This window comes from Malurus melanocephalus, unplaced genomic scaffold (genome assembly GCF_030028575.1).
Source record: "Malurus melanocephalus ecotype Western Australia unplaced genomic scaffold, MMel_1.1 scaffold_62, whole genome shotgun sequence".
Lineage (NCBI taxonomy): Eukaryota > Metazoa > Chordata > Aves > Passeriformes > Maluridae > Malurus > Malurus melanocephalus.
In genome coordinates, this window is record NW_026623294.1 from 2,218,746 (window position 1) to 2,236,535 (window position 17,790).

Below are 17,790 nucleotides of genomic sequence, written 5' to 3' on the forward strand. Positions count from 1 at the left end.
GGGTGGAGGGCGCGTGCGCGCCGGGCGGGCCAACGGCCGGCACGGGAGCCAACGGCCGGCACGGGAGAGGGGGTTAGCGGCTCCTCGCGAGCGCGGCGCGCTCCGCCCCGTCCCTGCCGGGCCGCGCGGGGGAGCGCGCGCGCGCCGGCGGGGGAAGGCCGCGCGGTCGGGCCGGAAGGGGGCGGGGCTCGCGCTGCCGCACGGCGCGTGCGCAGAGGGGGCGGCGCCGCGCGGCTGAGGAGCGTTRGGAGCTGCTGCGGCTCCGGAAGGAATACTGTCGCTAGGCCGCGAATAAACCGCGTGTAGCGTTTAGGGTCTGCTCAGATCGTTCCTTAAGCTAAGCGTGTTTTGTCTCTGTCGTGCTAAAGAATTTCGGACTGTAGGTTGAATGGCGTTGGGGGTTGACTTGGCATCTTTTTGCACCTCTGTGGGTGGGTGAGGCGYCCACCGTTATCCTGGGCAGTTTGGGGAGGTGGTGTTAGGCCACATTCTAAATGKGCTCTTGGAAACTTGTCAGCTGACTGTCGTGACTTGTGCCATATATAGAATTGTCCAGGGGAAATCACACATAGAATCACAAAACGAATTAGGCTGGAAAAGGCCTGTGAGGTCATCGAGTCCAACCTTTGACTGAACACCACAATGCCAATTACACCATGGCACAAAGGGCTGCCTCTAGTCCTTCCTTAAGCACCAAAGCAATCCTGTGGAGCTTGGAAAACCCTGTTTCATTAGCTAGCTTCTCTGGTCCTAAAAAAAAGATTAATCCCTTTGAGAGAAAACATTTTCCTATCAATTAGAATTCTATGAGGCTTTTTATTACCAACTAATTAAACATGTTTCAGATTCTCACAAAGTAATAGAATAAAATAGAATGTGTTTCATTCCTACTAAACTAATGTACAAGTATTTACACTTATACTAAACACTAAACATTAATGCAAGTGTAAGGCAGAAGCCAGATCTTGGATTTGCAGAAGACTTGGAGATAACTGCTTTTTTATTTTTAATGTAGTTTTTCTTAATGTTTGTTTGTTCTTTACACAGTTTAAACATAAAGAGCAAGAGTAGTCTGTAATTTGCATTGTTTTGTTGTCTCGTGTTTTATTTTGTATGATGTTTTACTTTTCTTTGACCAGCATTTGCCATTACAGGTTTAAATAGAGCCGTAGGGGGGAGTACTTGTGGAATTTTGCTGTCAAGTGTGAAGATTCCACTTGCACTCAGCAGCTGCTGCGGTTTCCCTGCCTCTTGTASATGACCAAACCCACGGCAGAACTGGCATCTCCCCGTCTGTTCTGGGGCAAAGTGTGACATCTTTGTTCAGCCCCCACCCTGCCGTGGCTTTAAAATGAGGTACCGACTTGAATCTGAACCAGCTGACAAATGAACACTTCCTTCTGTGGCAGTGGTGGTTTCTGTCAGCTGAGTAAAGCTGMTGGCCAGAGTCAACAGTGTCTTATAGTGAGGTTTGATGTGTTTGTTAAGATTTAAACAGTGATTTTTTGAGAAAGATAAAATTTYTTCAATTTAAATACTGGTTTATAATGCCCTCCCTAGGATGTTCTGTCTACTGTTTCTGGTCTCGCCTTTCCTTACATGGTTCTGTTCTTCAGCATGTCTCCTGGACAATGGCAAGGGAGAGCCCAGAGCACAGTAAGGCACTTCTCCTTTACCCAATTTAAGGAATTAAATTTGCAAGTTTTGTTCAGCACAAAAGGGGGACTTCTTGGCAATTCTGTCTCTTAATAAAGTGTGACTTCAGAGTTTTCCAACACTAAATAAACTTAAGGCAGCGAAAATGCACTCTCAGCCTTATATGGATATCCAATAGAGTTCAAATTATTGTTCAAAAGAACTGTAGCTTTCTAAGTAAACTTATWTAGTATTCGTTCTTTCAGCAAAATAATATATTCTTGGGTTTTGTCCTCATAGATTACGCTCCTTTGGCTTTGACCTGAAACAACGATGTAACTGTTAGTAGAAGTTTTGCTGTCTCCCCACTGCGGCCCTCAAAGCAGTAAATGGGACTTCAGATAAAAGCTGTGTCGCAGTAGGAGGTAGGTAAAACCCCTCTGATGGTGCCCAAAATATCTTCTGCCCCTCCTGTAACAAAGTGACTTTTCAAGATGTGGTTTAAGTGTTTTAAGGCAACAAGGCACAGGATTTGCATTAAACTTGAGATTCTGCTGCTGCAAAATTCTGGTAGTGATTTAGAATTAAACCTTGTGAAGGACCCAGATGTGTGCTTGGTTCTGCCAATTGCCCACCAGAACTGCAGTCCAGAGCCCCGAGTGAGATTTGGGGACTGGGAGGGGTCCTGGCAGGAGAGCCCTTGTCAAGTATTACCTGATATTCTCATCTGGGTCTCTCCAAGATCCRTTTTAGCTCTGCTGCTCTCAAGTTCTTTGTGGTGTCGGATGAAAGTTGCTGTAGAGAGCCTGTGCCATCAGCTGGGCTTGCTGCCCAGACCTGGTGTATGTCCTGTCCTTGCAGGTGTTGCACGTGGGTGGCTGGGCCTGGGAGGTGGCCTTCTTAGCAGAAACTATTTATTTGAAACCCCAGGTCTGAGGTTTAGCTAGAATAGATAACTCAGTGTTTCCTTGTCAGTTTCAGGGAATTGCAGCCAAACAGGAATTAAATGAGGGGCAGTAATTCTTCAATTATAAATCTTTGAATTTTTACAATCCATGTGAGTTACGTGGACATGTTGCCTCCTTTCAGCTCAATGTTCACAGAAATAACAAGTAGGAAAAAAGTGTACACAATATTTTTCACTGACAGAAATTGATTAATCTTTCAGAGTTCACAGTTACATTATTTCTAATCATAAGCTCAATCAAAGTTAAATAAAGATTCTTTGTAACTTAAAGCTCTAAGCAGATACAAGAGTTTTCTTTTGTGCCAGTGGCATTATGATTTGTGAATGCAATTGGTTTTTATTCTAGGCTATCATGGAAATGGAGAAGTTATTGAAATTCATTCAAATTTCAATAAATTTTCTCTCTTGCCCAGGAATTATGACTTTTTGATATAGGATGGATGGCACCAAACTCTTGGAGATTATGCAAACCCAGTTTTATAGTTAGCCACAGGAAGCACTTTAAAATAGTGTCTATAAAGTGCTATAGTATCTATAAAATATTGAAGATTTTCTTTTCATTAATGCAACCAGATAGTTAAAAAGGCCTTTATTTTTTACCCAACTTTATAGTTAGGCACAGAAAGCATTTTTAAATAGTATCGGTAAAGTKCTGATATTGAACATTTTTTTTTTAATTAACACAGCTGATAGTTAAAAAGAAGGTTTTATTTTTTAGAATACACAYGCCTTCTGAGTTCAGGAGCTGCTCGATCGTTTTCACCTCTGAGTGTTTTCCTTTTTCTGTTCAGCTGCAGAGCACTGCCATGTGCTGAAATGGCATTGTGAAAGCTAAAACCTTGATGGTCTGTGTTAAAGAGATAAGGAAGAGCATGTACCTTTTGAAGGGGAGTGCCAGTTTCTTTAAACTGAGTGCCTGCCTGATAACACTGTTTGCTTTTGGTAGCCTTAGTCCAGATAGTCTTTTCAGTGCTACATAATCTTTTGAGCCCAGCCAAACCCAAATTCTGAGTATTATGTTTAATAAGAAATGTAACAAAAAAGGGGRAAAAAAAAGTCAAGACCTCAGAGCTCTGTATTTTGAGTCTTCTTAAATGTGGACAAAGCAATTTTGTTCTCTTATTTTTGGGGCTTTTCTTCATTTGTACAAAGAGCTATATGTCTGTTTTCTTTATTGAATTTGTGAAGGAAAAATAATTTTGGCAAAAGTACAGGGAAAAACGTGTCCTTCTCAGGCAGTCATGACATGGCAAAGGTAATAGTTAATTGCTTTGTAATGTGCCTGAAGCAAACAAAGCAACAGGTTTGTGCAGTGGGGTTGTTTTCCCCAATGCCAAGTGCAGCTGAGGAAATAGGAATGTACTGAACCAAGTTTGGTCAGGAATATTGCCTCGAGTATACTTTGTCTCCCCCTCCTTACTCTAAGAACTGGTTAATTATTAAGCCTTGGGAGATACTATCAGGGTTGCAAAGATGGATGTGCAGAGGAAGAGGTACTAGAGCTGGGGCTGGGCAAGCAGCTGTTCTGGGAAGGCTCTGTCTGGAGAAGGTACMGTGAGACGAAGGAGCAGGGCAAGCCCAGGTCCAACTGTCACTGCCCTGAGGGGCAGGCTCTGCTGCTCTGGGTGTTCTGAGAGTTCTCTCTCACCCCTTCTTCCTTCCCAAGAGTGAGCTTCCTGCTGCTCCATCCCTGTTTCTAAWACAGCCTCTTCTCATCCTCTGACCTGTTTCTCTCTGCCAGATACAATCCAATCCCCTCACTAAAAAACCACCAAATCAAATCAAGGTATTGTGAAAAAAAGATTGGTGTTTCCCTCTCCCCTTTCCTGGCTAGAATTAGAGTAGGTTAACTCTGAGGCTTGCTCCCTTCACCAGTACCAGCAGTATTTCTTCCTTAAGATCTGAAGTACTCTAATAAAAAATACGACAGTGTCATGCTGCTGATCCTCGAAGTGCTGCGCAACGACTGTTAAGTGTTGTGTACTTGGGGAAACAGAGTTATTGCCATATTTCTATGCAAGTACATAGATTGTAGACTTTTGGAGATGCAGAATTTGGGGGGGGGGGGGGGGGGGGGGGAGTAGCGGGGAGAAAGGTGCAGGGAAGAGGCCGGAAGAAAGCACAGTAAATATCCTATTCCATTCTGTCTCCAAGTGAGAACACTGTATCATCCTAGCTGAGGTTTTTCAAGCTTTTTCATATAAATCCTCCAAGGATGGCAGTTAAGTCATCTCCTAAGACAGTCTGTTCTGGGGCCTTATTCTCTTTACTTTGGAAATTACTATCCTAATGACTGACCCAAGTTTCCATTTTTGCAGTTCCTTCTCATTCTATCCCCAGTGGAAGTGCAGAATATTTTTTTTATATTCTTTCGTTGTTTTTTCTTCTTTCTTTTTTTTTAAGTACTTTTTTTTTTCTAACAGAGTCATACTACTTTTCCAGGATACGTATTAGAAAGTGTTGCGATCTGTGATGCTGGCTCAGGGAGTGGGTCAGACTGGAGTGAACTCTGTCATGAGCAGATAATTTGTTTCAGATGGGCATTGCTGAATTAGCATGTGTACAGAACAGTGATTCTTGTGCCATCTTGTGCCTGTCTGTGATTCCCTATTCCAGAGGAAGCTGCTGTTGCTGTGCTACATGCACACCTTGTKCTTGAGGAAGTGCCACTCCTCCTGTTGGCCAATATGTATCGGCTCCACAATGCTGCACCCATCTAAGGATCTTGTGGATCTTTTGCCAGGCTCCCTTCTCCCACTGCCAGCACAATTCTGTGCTGTGCTCCCATTTCCAGTGTGACTTTGCATCAGTGGTAGGAGAGTGAGCAAGCATGTTTTGGAATTGGACACAGGACCTGAGATCTGAGGCAGGAAGAGACCTGCACCTGCTGAGAGAAGGTGCAAACAGGATTGAAAGGATCTGTAATTGAAGCGAGCTGGTGACRCAGAGGATAAAGGAGCAGATGGAGAACAAAAAGGAACAGATGATAAAACCTCCAAGGTCTTGTGCAGGACCAGGAGTTGTACTCTTTGATTCTTGTGGGTCCCTTCCAGCTCAGGATATTCTAAGATTCTATATGGGAAGTACCATGAGACTCTGACCCAGGTGCAGATGACAGAACCTGTGTAAAGCCCCTGCTCATATAAGTTATACAAGCACTATTGTTTGGAGAAATGTGTTCCATYGTGAGGAGTTTATTCCATTAAATGCTTCTGCCTTTAACCCAATTTGAGAACATTGCAGCTCAATTTATTGTCTGATCAAATTGCAAGCCAGACCGCTTGCCCATAGCCTGACATGAGCTTTCTGGCCAAAGCTGACCTGGACCCCCTCCACTGACTGTTCCAGCTTCCACTACTGACACCACAGCAAAGTTCTCCTGGCCCAGAGGGATCCGACTGACTGTCAGCTGCTGCCTTGCAATGTGGCTCTCACCTGTGTGAGGTGGGCAGCAGGGTGCTGCTGTTGTTACATATCATGATAACTGTTCTGCTGAGGTGTGTTTTATGGTGTCTCTTTTCTTGGTGGCTTCCAAAGCTCTTTGGGTTACAGTTGGGACCCGTTGTGACCAGACCTGGTGTAGTTGCAGAGTGGGAGTGTGGCCCTGCCCAGCCATCCTTTAGAGGGCACTGACTGACTGTGGTTCCATCGTCTGTAGAATATACCCCAGGGACTTGTTGCCACTGAGAGAAGGACCATTCCCCTTTACTGCTCCATTCTTCCCTTGTCCTCAGGGCTTTCTCCCATTCTCCAGCCCATGCTGTCCTGACCACTTCCCTCCTAAAGGCTGTTTGATTGTAGGGTTAGTTTCTATTTTTTTGCCCAGTTAATCTGGGATGTTTTAGTGATTTAGGTCTGCTCCCATAGTCAGAGCTGACTCTCATGGCAGCAGGGTGTGTGGCCCACATACAAAGGGAAGCTGTTTCAAAGCTGATAAAATGCTAAATGGCCTAATGGCCTCCTGTGGAATTATGTCATTTGCAGCTCAGTTCTGGAGGAATAATTAACACTAATTTTTGGTCATCCTATTTTGCCTAAAAACGGGGAAGAGCAGAAGGGGAGAGATTTAAGGGCTGAGTATTGGCGAAAAGACTGAAGAGAGAGATGATATGTCAAGAGAGACTTCAGGTCCTGGGGTTGGGGATGGGAAGAGGGTTTCAATGACTCTCCAGAGCAAGGGAGATTTCACTAAGAGCTGTAAGAGGTGCCCAGGGTAGGATGAAATGTCTTAACATGTTTGGCTATGTCCCCTTTGTCCTCACAGAAGGGCAGGGTCCAGCTGGTGTGGAAAATAGATMGTGTGTCTGGCTAAGCACCTTGGTCTCACTGAAGACCCAAATTCCTTTTCCACTTAATTTTTTTTGTGGTGTAAGGTCATCGATTTAGACTGCTAGAGCTGCCTCCATCCCTCTTGCCAGGTTTGCATCTTTCCCCTTGGACTTTGTGTCAGTCTGCAAGGAAAGAAATTTAGTGAGCAGAGGAAGAAGAGTGCTGGGCTGGAAGTGAGCAGGAGCTCTCCTACCAACCAAGATAACCACAAAGCCAAAGGACCCATCTGGTGGTGGTCCTTGGCCTCTCAACTCAACAGCTGGGGCTGTTCTCCCAGCTGAGAGTGACTCTGCTTGCCCTGGAGCAAGGGAGTCAAACCTGTTCAGTCATCTGCAACCCCAAGGAGGAGGTAACAAAATGCAAGGTAAAGCAAAAATTAACAAACAATGTAACAATACACAAGTTGCCCACCTTTCCTAGGAAAGATGACAACTCACTGYCTTTGACTGGGGAGCTGAAGCAATTGGACTCTTCCTTTGAAGCATGTGTTGAACTGGGACTGCTTGAGTCTCAGCCATCGTTGCAGAGGAGCAGAGCAGAAGCACTGGCTGCTGGAGTCTGTGGCACATGCTGCCTGCTTGTGGGTGGCTTAGAGRCATGTGAGTGTTTTGGTGCTTTTTTGCTTTTAGAAATGTTCATCCTGCTCTGAGCATCCATTCCTCAGTGTCCATCCCTACCTTGCATGCACCTGCCCAGCTTACGGGCGTTGTATTGAGAAATCCCAAATGCGTAGCTGTTCATGCGAGCTTGCATGAGCCATTGATGGCTGGTGATTCTTMACTACAGTAGAATGAGCACAGTGAAACCCAAAGAGATAGGAAAATGAAATAGAAACAGCTACTAAAAATGTAATTGCAAAAGCAATCCAAAGGAATACATAAATGTAGAAAAAACCCACATCTTTTCATACACTGCAAGCTGCCAGTTTTTGAAAGCATCAGGAAACAAGCTGTTGAGCAGTGGAATGGATAAAACCAGGCTCCCAACCTCTGCTGAGCTGCCTGGCCTGTGAAATCTCACTGCCAGTGCTGCTGCTGCTGGGCCAGAGGCAGGCGGTGGTGTGACCACCCTAGTTGTGCCCACATGCTGAGGGGTGGCTGGAGCATGTGCCACCAGACCAAGCTCTTACCAGGTGAGCTCAGCCTCCCTCCAATGGACCGTTCTTCTCTGCCCAGCTATCAATTTTCAGTCAATTTATTAGAACTCCACTGTATCTGAGGCATCTTGACCAAATTTGACCAAGGTTATCTAGGGATATCAGGGAAAAAATCATTCAGTCAGGCCTTGGGATTATACAAGTCTCTTGCCTTTATAAAATGCAGACTGAATTTAAATCCAGAGCTCAGAAAAGTAGCTCTTGCAGGGTGCCAGAGACTGAGACAAGTGATGTGCATTGTGCCCTCAGGCACCCAGAACTTTTGCTAAATGTGACACTGAGCTGGGCATGCAGCACCAGGGGCAATATCCAGCCAGCACAGAGACAGCCAACCCGGTGCAGATCTTCACCTGGTGAGAATCTGCTGCTGCCATCTTCAGTCTGGGTTGTGCCTACTGTGAGGTGTGAGGGCCTCCAACAGGTCAGATGCCCCAGTGCTGAGAGCAGGGATGCTCAGGGGCTTCAGTGGTCTGGAGTGTGAAAGTCTTCGTGAGCATGCACTTGCATTTGGATAGATAGAAATGCAAAGTCAGACAACAGGGCTTTGATAGTCACAAGGATCTGACTTACGCATGGATATAGACTGGTTTCCTCTAGTTGGTTAGGGTTTTTTTTCCAGGTATTTTTCTCTGTAAGAACAAGTCTGTTTCATCCAGCTGCACCTTTCAGCTCTGCTGCTGATGTTTTTGTGTTCTCTGCCTGTGGTACATGCTGCATGGGCATGAATAAGCAGGTATCAGCACAGCACATGGGCAAACTCACAAGGGATCTGCAGAAAACAGTGAGCACAGTGATCCAAAATCATCTTCCATATCATGTTGGCAAAGAGCAAAGCCCAAGGGCATTGATGCCAGCTAGCATAGCTGAGCAGGGAGGGATGGGGGAGTTSTAACTCCTCCATGTCTTGTCTGACATCACTTGCCCTGTGGGGCTCATGCTGTTGAGCAGTCCCTGTGCTCCCTAGTGTTGCAGCCAACTTCACATGGCAGCAGCACAGCTTCCCTGGTGAGAAAAGGAGGTTAACAACAGCCTCTGCTTCCTGCAATAGTGCCACTGCAGCCAGGTTACTGGTTTCAAAAACAGTTTGTCACTGGTTCAGCTGTTTTGCATAAGACCTGGCTGGGCAGCTCAGACTAAACAGCTTCAATTTCTTCCCCAGGGCACAGCCAAGATGTTGCCAGATTATTATCCARTGACTTGCCAAACCCAAGTTGAAGTCATTAAATTGCAAGCCTGGGTGGACAACAAGCTGTCCATGAGTCAGTAGTGCCCTTGTGGCCAAGATAGCCACAGTTGTCCTGGAGTGCATTAGGATAGGGCACCAGGAGGTCAAGGGAGGTGATCCTGTCCTTTGCTCAGCCCTAGTGAGGCCTCACCTGGAGTGCTGTGTCCAGTTCTGAGCTTTCCAGTTCAAGAAAGACCAGGACATACTGGAGAGGGTCCAACAGAGGGTAATGGAGGTGATTCACAGAATCTCAGGGTTGGTTAGGGTTGGAAGTAGCCTCTGGAGATGATCTAGTCCAATTGATTAGGGGTTTGGAGCACCTCAGTTATGAGGAAAGGCTGAAGGATCTTCCCCTGTTTAGCCTGGAGAGGCGAAAACTGAATGGGCACCTCATCATTGTGTACAAGTATCTGAAGGGAGGGTGTCAACAGGATGGAGTCAGACTCTTCCTGTCGGTTCCAAGCGATAGGACAAGGGCAGAAACTGATGCACAGAAAGTTCCACCTGAACATGAGGGAGAACTTTACTGTGAGGCTGACAGAGCACTGGAGCAGGCTGTTCAGAGAGGCTGTGGAGTCTCCTMCAGGAATGATTCAAAAGCCACCTGGACACAATCCTGAGTAATGTGCTCTGGCGACCCAGCTCATGCAGGGAGGTGGAACTAGATGATCTCCGGTGGTTCCTTCCAATCTTACCCATTCCGTGATTCTGTGAAGGATTCACAGCTACCCTTGGGCTACAGGAATACGGAACTGAAAATGAATGTTGCTGGCTTCCCATGGCTCTTGATTCTYACTTTGAGTAATTCTTTCATTTTGAGAGTGGAAACAATCCTGTATTCCGGTCCAGAAGGATCAACCCCAGGAAGGCATGAGTGTCCCAAAACAGATCACTCCATAGGAAATTCTGCTGCTATATAGCTTTGGCTTACCTGATTTTCTGTATAAGTTCATATGCTTGCCCCACCTTCACTTCTTTATCCTGGATGAAACCTTATGCCAGCATTGCCAAATGGTGGCTGTTTAAGATTGGAGCACCAAAATGAAAGGCTTTCTTTTCTGCATTTTATTCCCATGGAGAGGTATTTGCCTAGAGGATTTACTTGATGTCCAGCTACCTGTACCTGGCACTCATCTCAGCTCTTCAGTTTTCCTGCCTTTCCCCTTTTCATCTTTGTTCTTATTGCTGGGTCCACATAACAGCCAGCATTTTTTATAGCCAGGATGTTCCAGTAATTCCCACTGCCAGGGAGCAAGCAGGGGCCCTGACATGTATTGTTTGGCTTCTCAGAAAGCAGGGTTGTGTGGGGAGAACCTGCAGCAGGCAGCAATACACAACCAGTTGTGCAACTCCCTTCCCTGAAGGAAAGACTTTGCCGTTACCTACACAGAGCAAGTCTGAGCAGCCAGTGCTCCTTCCCCTCTGCTGTCCCCTGGCTGTGCCATGGGGCAAGAAAACAGGGAAGGAGATGTCCTGGAAATGCTGAGTCCTGGCTAAGACAACAGCCTGCTAGCACGTTGTGCAGGCAGGGCACAGTTTTGAGCCATCTCCAACACCTCTGAGCAATTTGCAGGAAGTAATAGATGCCAGCCAAAGGGCCATGGGGAGAACTGAAGCCAGCTGAAGCCAGCTGAAGCCAGCTGAAGCCAGCTGAAGCCAGCTGCCTGTGTGCTGAACCCCCTCGCTTGCCCCACTGCCAGGGCTGCTGGTGGTGGTGAGGCACTCTGCAGTTCCCCTTTCCCCCTTTGCACATGCATCTGCAAATTGCTTCTCTTCAACCCCTTTTTTTCTCCTTTGCAACAYGGTTAGAAGAAGAGTCCTATCAAAGAGTATCCTGTTCTCTGAGTTGGTTTTTTTTTTTCCTAAATTATTGTATTTTTTCTTGCTCAGCCTCCTGACTGATCTCTAGCTGTTTGCTTGGACCATTTGAAGCCCCTTGGTTGCTGCCCCATTCTCTGCTGGAATGAAGTTTGTGGCCAGGTTGTGGTTGCAGAACATGAATCACCAGCTCTGATGAGCCTGGCAGTTTCCTGTGTCCCAGCCCTTCTCCTGTGAGCAGCTACCAGAGAGGTTCTTTTCAGCCAGATCCTGTTTTTTAACCATTTCCTATTGTTATTGTGGAGATTGTGCAATATTTTTTTCTCAGTCACTGGGGAAATCAGCCTTAAAGACAAACTGAGAGCAGAGGGGTCCCAGCTTGGTCTTATTTGGTACAGAATGTCCCCCATGTGCCATCCAGGCACTGGAGCATGTGCTGCCTCAGTGTGTTGCTCATGAACTGGATTGTGCCATGAATCTGTGCCTGGGGACTGAAAACTGGTGTCACACTTACCTCTTTGTGACCTTCACATCRGTGGGGGAGATGAAGTTCAGCTTGGCTGTGGAGTCAGGAATGAGTATCATGGCTAAACACAGATCTTAGACTGGGGACACAGGATTTGGACCAGTCAAGTTWGCAAGTTAAAATCATAGAATAGAATCCTAGAATAGTTTGTGTTAGAAGGAACCTCTTAGTGCCATCTTGCCCAACCCTGCTGCCATGGACAGGGACATCTTCAAGTATATGAAGTTCCTCAGAACTCCAAGTTGACCTTGAATGTTTCCAGGGATGGGGCATCCATTACTTCTCYGCACAACTGTTCCAGTGTTTAGCCACCCTCATAACTAAAAACCTTTTCATCGTATCTTAATTTCCATCCTATCTGCTGAGTTAGGCCTGACCCTAAACAAGGTAACATATTTCAGATTACCAAAGGTCCCAAATTGCTGCCTGTCAGCTGAACCATCAATTTTGACTAATGTGCTCCTCATGCCGCCAGTGATGTGTGCTACACATGTGCTAGTCTGAAACCTAAAAGAAGATGGGAACCACTCAGGATTATTGGGCTGGGTCTGGATTTCTGTCTGTCCCGTATCATGAGGGTCTTGCAATTAAGTGCTCATCCATGCACTGGATGTACATCCATGCCTCCCAACATCTTTGAAAAATATGCAAGCATTAGAATGGTGCTCAGGCCATTTCCTTCACTATTCTCAATGAACATAGTTACACCCTTTACAAAGCCATCCCAAAATAAATGAATAGTTGGTACCCTCTGTTCCCAGCTTTGGTGTGAGAGCCAGCCCACAGAGGCTCACCTGGCYCTCCTCCTGCCATTCTTTAGTCCAGTATCATAGTAGTGGCACAAAGGCTTTCTCCCTGCTGTGAACAGGGATGATCACAGACAGGGCTGTGTTTTATAACATTATCTCAAGTGTCAGGTCAACTARTTAAAAAGTTACCTTCTCCATGTCTTCCCCTGTGCCCTTCAGGTCTTGCACCAGAAAATCTGTGTTTCCTATCAGAAGAGCATTGTTCTCCGTTGCTGTTTTGACCAGGATCAGGTTGGTGATGGCCTGCCAGCTGTATCCCCCACGAGTGCTTGGTTTGGGGCCTGCCCTGCCTGAGCAGGGGGCAGAAGGCTGACAGGGATTTTCCAGCTGTGCCCTGCCCTCTATGTCACTGTGAACCACAGGGAGCCAGAAGGAGGTGGCCAGAGGCACTGGTGCCGAGATGCAACTCCCAGGCACTACTGCTATTTATAATTTCTCCTGCCTGTGCCATGTAGATGAGACAATAGGATAGCTGTTCTGCTAGGCAAGATGTATTTGTTTCTACCACTGATATATCTTGCTTTGTCATTGTTACTTTAATAGGAAGCTTTTTCTTTAAACTTAAATTTCTTTAAACTTAAATTTCTTTAAACTTAAATTTCTGTAAACAAGGAAGGTGAGACACATGTTAGAGCAACTCAAAATATTTGCAATGAAATCCAGTGTCACAGACCAGAGGTGTACAGACTGGGAACCGACCATGAACTGACTGGGAACTCACCACTTCATCACTCTGAAGAACCATATCCAGAGATGGCAGTATTTGCCACTTGATGGCTCCTCCTTCATGCACTGTTGGTGGCTGATCCAGAGGTTGCTGGCTCCTTACAYTCACTTCTGTGGGAACCGTCATGTACCTTTTTGTCCCTTTGCTGGAGTGCTCAGTGTGCTATGTGATGCAGCCTGCCAGACAAACCTGTCTAGTCACTAATTTCTCTGACAGCAACAAGAATTGGAACATTTATCTGAAATCCAGTAACAGTCCAGAAGGAAATGAGATCCTATCTGCAAGAGTTTGCCTGGAGAGCTGAATGGAAAATTATAACCCTACAGCACCATTTACAAAAGGCTGGTGCAAGAGCTTTTTGGCTAATTAACACTCCCTACCTTGTCTTTGGAAAAGCAGAACTATAATTTACAGGTGTGCTTGATCTAGAAGCTGGGATCTCAGAAACTGTGTATGCTTTTCTCTGCTTCCCCTGAAGTTCCAGCTGTGTTGGTCTGGACACCTCTCTTATTTCCCCTGTGCAACTACTACTTAAGCTCGAACATAACCTGTGTTTATTTGACAGGCTGAATTCAAGCTGATGGTTACAAGCCCATGTCCTGAGAGGTCCTTTCTCCCAGAATCCTCCCTGCAGACCTGGGCAGCTTCTCGCCCCAAAACAACGTGGGGGGGAAAGTCACATTTGGGGTGTGTGACGAAAAAAGGGAATTTAAGAAAGCTGTCTCTCCTAACTTGTTGTGTGATGTCTCCCATGCAGGTGACCATAGCAATCCAGAGAAGCTTATTGTTTTGTGAAAAATCTGATTGTTCCTTTCTTGAGTTTTCCTTCAGCCTCCACTTTTTAAACAGTTGATTGCCCTCCCTGTTCTGCAAGTAATGAATCAATGGTACACAGATCTCACCATGTTTACTGATCCTCTGGCTTCCTTCCTGTCGCTTCACACCCTTCAGAGGTTTTAGAAAGAGGGTAACAGCAGAACAGGGAAGATTGTCCTGAAATGCTGATCTTGTTTTGCTGATCTCCAAATGACCATGTCCTGCAACCTTCATGGAGAAAGGAAGGATGTCACCAGGCTTTTAAAATCACTTTATTTTCCTGGCAGTGCTGCCCAGGGGAAGCTTACATATCTTGGGTGTCCTGACATCCACTTTCTTGTGGCACAGGGTGGGGGGCTGCTCATCTTTCTATGTTAAAAGATACAAAATTATTAATCTTGAGGACAACTTCTCTAARCCATGTGGTGCCCTGAAAGAATGTCTAGGATTGCTCCCAGTTGGATAGGAATAACTGAATCAGAAAGCCTCAGCTTTCTGCCAGCTCATGGTCCATCCAGCCCATGGTCCATCCCCTCAGACATATTCCCCAGGCATGTCCCCAAGGCATGTCCCCACAGCCTGTCTCTGCAGGCTGCCAGTGCTCACAGAGTCCATGCTCTGTGCTGGAGTTGGGCTGGGTGCAGAGGAGAGGCTGCCACTGCCAYTGCCGTGGCAAGGGAGGCTCAGTGCAGCATTCCTGGCTGGCTGGAGCTGCCTTTCAGGGGCCCCCAAATGCACGTCCCCTGTACCTCTGCACTGCTGGGGCTGAGAGGGAATGAGATGTGTGGGAGCAAAGACAGCCTGTCCTCCAGGCACTGCACTGGGGGTGCTGGAGGATTACCGTGTTCATGTTCATAATTCCACCACCAGCTTGTGGCCAGTGACTAAATAACCCCGGAGTCAATTTTTTTACTTTTCCAGCATGTGAGCTCCTTTTTCAGCAAGTCAACATGGTCCCTGGGAGGCTTCAGCACTGATGAAGCAGCTGCCTTGCTGGATTTCCCCTCCTGCTGCTGATGAAAACCACGGCTTCCTTCCACACCCGCCTCCAGCCCCTCCCTGTCCCGTCCCCTGGGGCAGCCGGGTGCCTGCTGATCTGCACAGAGCTATCTCCAGCCTCTGATAGAAATAACAAGTCCCCACACCCTTTTTGTGCTCCTGATTCCTTGCATCCCCAGGTGAAGGACAATGGAAAAACCTGCTAAACACAGAGAGGTCTCAGCGTGGCATGAGGGGAAGAGGGTTTCAAGGCTCCTGACAGAACTTGGGCATCACACCTGGGCAGGCTGCTGTTGGTCCTGCTCCAGGCAGAGGTGCTGGACTGATTGGCAGGCACATGGCAACTTCATYTCTCTTAAATGATGATTTCTTGTTATGCTGGGGAACGTACCTGGCTACATTCAAAAAGATGCTGGTGGCTTTCTGAAAGCAAATACCTGTGCTCCATCCAGACAGAGTGATGCTGCCTCTCTTCTTCCAAATGTGGGGGGTGAGGCCCAAATCAATCAATTAGCACTGATTAACCAGGAGGAAAAGGAAAGCTGGCTCAAGTTACACATCCGTGCACTCTGAGTACTAGAGCACAAAGTGTTCAGGTCAGGGTGCTCCTCAGTCACAGCCTCAGACACATGGGGTAAGCTGTTCCTGGCTTTTAAGTAGACAGTAAGCACAAAAGCATCAGGGCTGGGCAGGGTTGGCCTGGGGCAGGACAGGACAAGGAGCAGGGGCAGAGGACCAGGGTCAGCGAGGCACAGTCACTCCACAGGCTGCTGGCTTACAGGGCTGCCTTGGGAACACATCTCACCTCAGTTCTCCCTGATTCTCAGATGTTTACACTTCATCCCTTTGATTCCTCTTTTTCAGCATTCAACCTGCACAGTGGCAGGCACAAAGGCAGTGCTGCAGCAGYCCCAGGTTTGCTTGGTTGTTTTCAATGCCACATGGCAAACACACCCCAGAGCTGCTTGGTCACAGTGCAAAACCCTGGGGCTCCTCCAACCTCAGGTTTTCAGTGCAGCTGCCAAAAAGCAGAGTTGCCTCTGCAGGTCCCATCTGTTGAGATGTATGGAATTCACTTTGTTATAGACTACAGGCTGGGATACACTTCAGCAGGGAGCTCTGGTGTRTTTTGTCCAGTTGGGATTGAAGGCATTGTAGGTGGGAAGTGCTTCCTGCATGGGTGAATGGGACCTGCATGTGTATGCACTCCTGAAGAGGCTCATTAAGGAATATGGGCAAATCCACTTTCTGCCCAGACTGAGAGGCCTCTGAGAGTCAAATTTTTGTACTTCGCACCCTGAGCTCTGAGTGCAGCAGCACTCCCTTAGCTCAAAGTTTACATCTGAAGCCTTCAAGTCGTTGGCTAAAGTTGTATCTTGCAAGGGAATAGCAGAGGCAGACCTTGTGAAAGTGTCTTTCTTGTAATGGGGGCATCTTAAGGTGAGTTCAGCATCTGCTGAATAGAATAACCTGGCATCTCTTCTGTACTGCCTYACAAACAGCACTGAAGGGTTACCTTACACAATATTTTGTCACTTCATTATTAGTGGGAGCAAGATTTAGAGCTGCTWGTGAATTCCAAGAGGTTTGTAAGCCCTCCCACCTCCAGCAGAAGCTGCTCTTCATCAGAGGCAGCCTGAGCCAGCCCTGCTCAGCTCTTCCTTCCCCAGCCCGGGGTAAGGCTGCTGGGGGAAGCTGGGAAGAACAACACAATGTATTTGCTGCAGCATTTCAAGTACAGAGACACACCACGCTATGATTATTTACCATGTGGATGCGAACACGTGAAACATGRTGTGATTTATAGGTATGTTAAAACTGCAACGCATGAGCTGCTAAGGTGGCCAAAGATTGAGCATCAGCAGCAGCCTGCAGGTCAGATTGCAGCAGGTATCGAAGTCTGAGGAATGGTCAAGGGCAGGTTCCTCTAGATTCTCTGATCTGTGTGGCATTTGGTGAGGTCTATGTGGAGACAGATGTCTCACCTTCTGCTTTCAGTGGGAGAAATTGCTCTGGGCTTCCCCAGCGGTGCCATGGGCAGGAGTGGGTGGGGACTGAGAGCAGGTCAAAAGAACCGCCCTTTCAGTGCCAAATGCGCCTCTGTCAGCCTAATGAAAGCCTAATAATTAGGATTGCCATTTTCTTTAGTTTTAATTATGAGGTAGCACTTTATTGTAGAGGGCAAAAGTAACCCTGTAATTAGCTTGTGTGATTACTCAGTTATTAGCCAGTCTCTGACGCTGCAGACATGCAGGAGAGCCCTTGACAGGCTGTCACAGGGCTATGGGGACCCCTGGCAAAGCTTCCCCATCCTACTACTGAGGTCATGCACAGATCTGACAGGGATGAGGGCAGTACAAGGCTCCAAGCATGAGGGGATGACCTCTGGCACCGAGGTGTTGCTGTCCAAAAGGCTTTATCTCAGCTTCTCTGGYTGCTGAGGCCTTGCTATCCCAAATCCCCAGTGCCCCCAGTCTGGCTTCTTTCACCTGCACAGGCACATGCTGGGTTTGCCAGCTCCAAGGGCTATCCATGCTGACACCCTGTGCCCACTGGGAGCAGCCTCCTGCCAGAGGGCATTGCTCAGCTCAGCAACATCCCAGCTGTTGGGGGCGTGAGCTGAGAAACCAGTGTGTTTATAAATCAAATTACTTGAGAAAGACAGAAAGGAGAGGTGCAGAAGGCTGCTGTGAGCAGYCCTGAGCTTCTCAGCCATCTGACCCCAGCTCGTGCTGGTGCCTGGGGTTGTTCCTCCCCAGGGTCAGGAGGTGGCATTGCCCCTG

At 47.1% G+C, this 17,790-nt stretch overlaps 1 long non-coding RNA gene across 2 annotated transcripts; it reads left to right on the forward strand.

The window, feature by feature from the left end:
* Positions 1–228: 228 nt before the first annotated feature.
* Positions 229–10,927, forward strand: LOC130573686 (uncharacterized). 2 transcript variants are annotated; one of them, XR_008965343.1, is made up of 3 exons: positions 229–1,656; positions 1,936–2,060; positions 7,021–10,927. It is a non-coding gene; the product is annotated as an uncharacterized LOC130573686 (long non-coding RNA). The 2 variants fall into 2 exon arrangements; XR_008965342.1 differs by having other exon boundaries at positions 229–1,356; positions 1,561–2,060.
* The last annotated feature ends 6,863 nt before the right edge of the window (positions 10,928–17,790 follow it).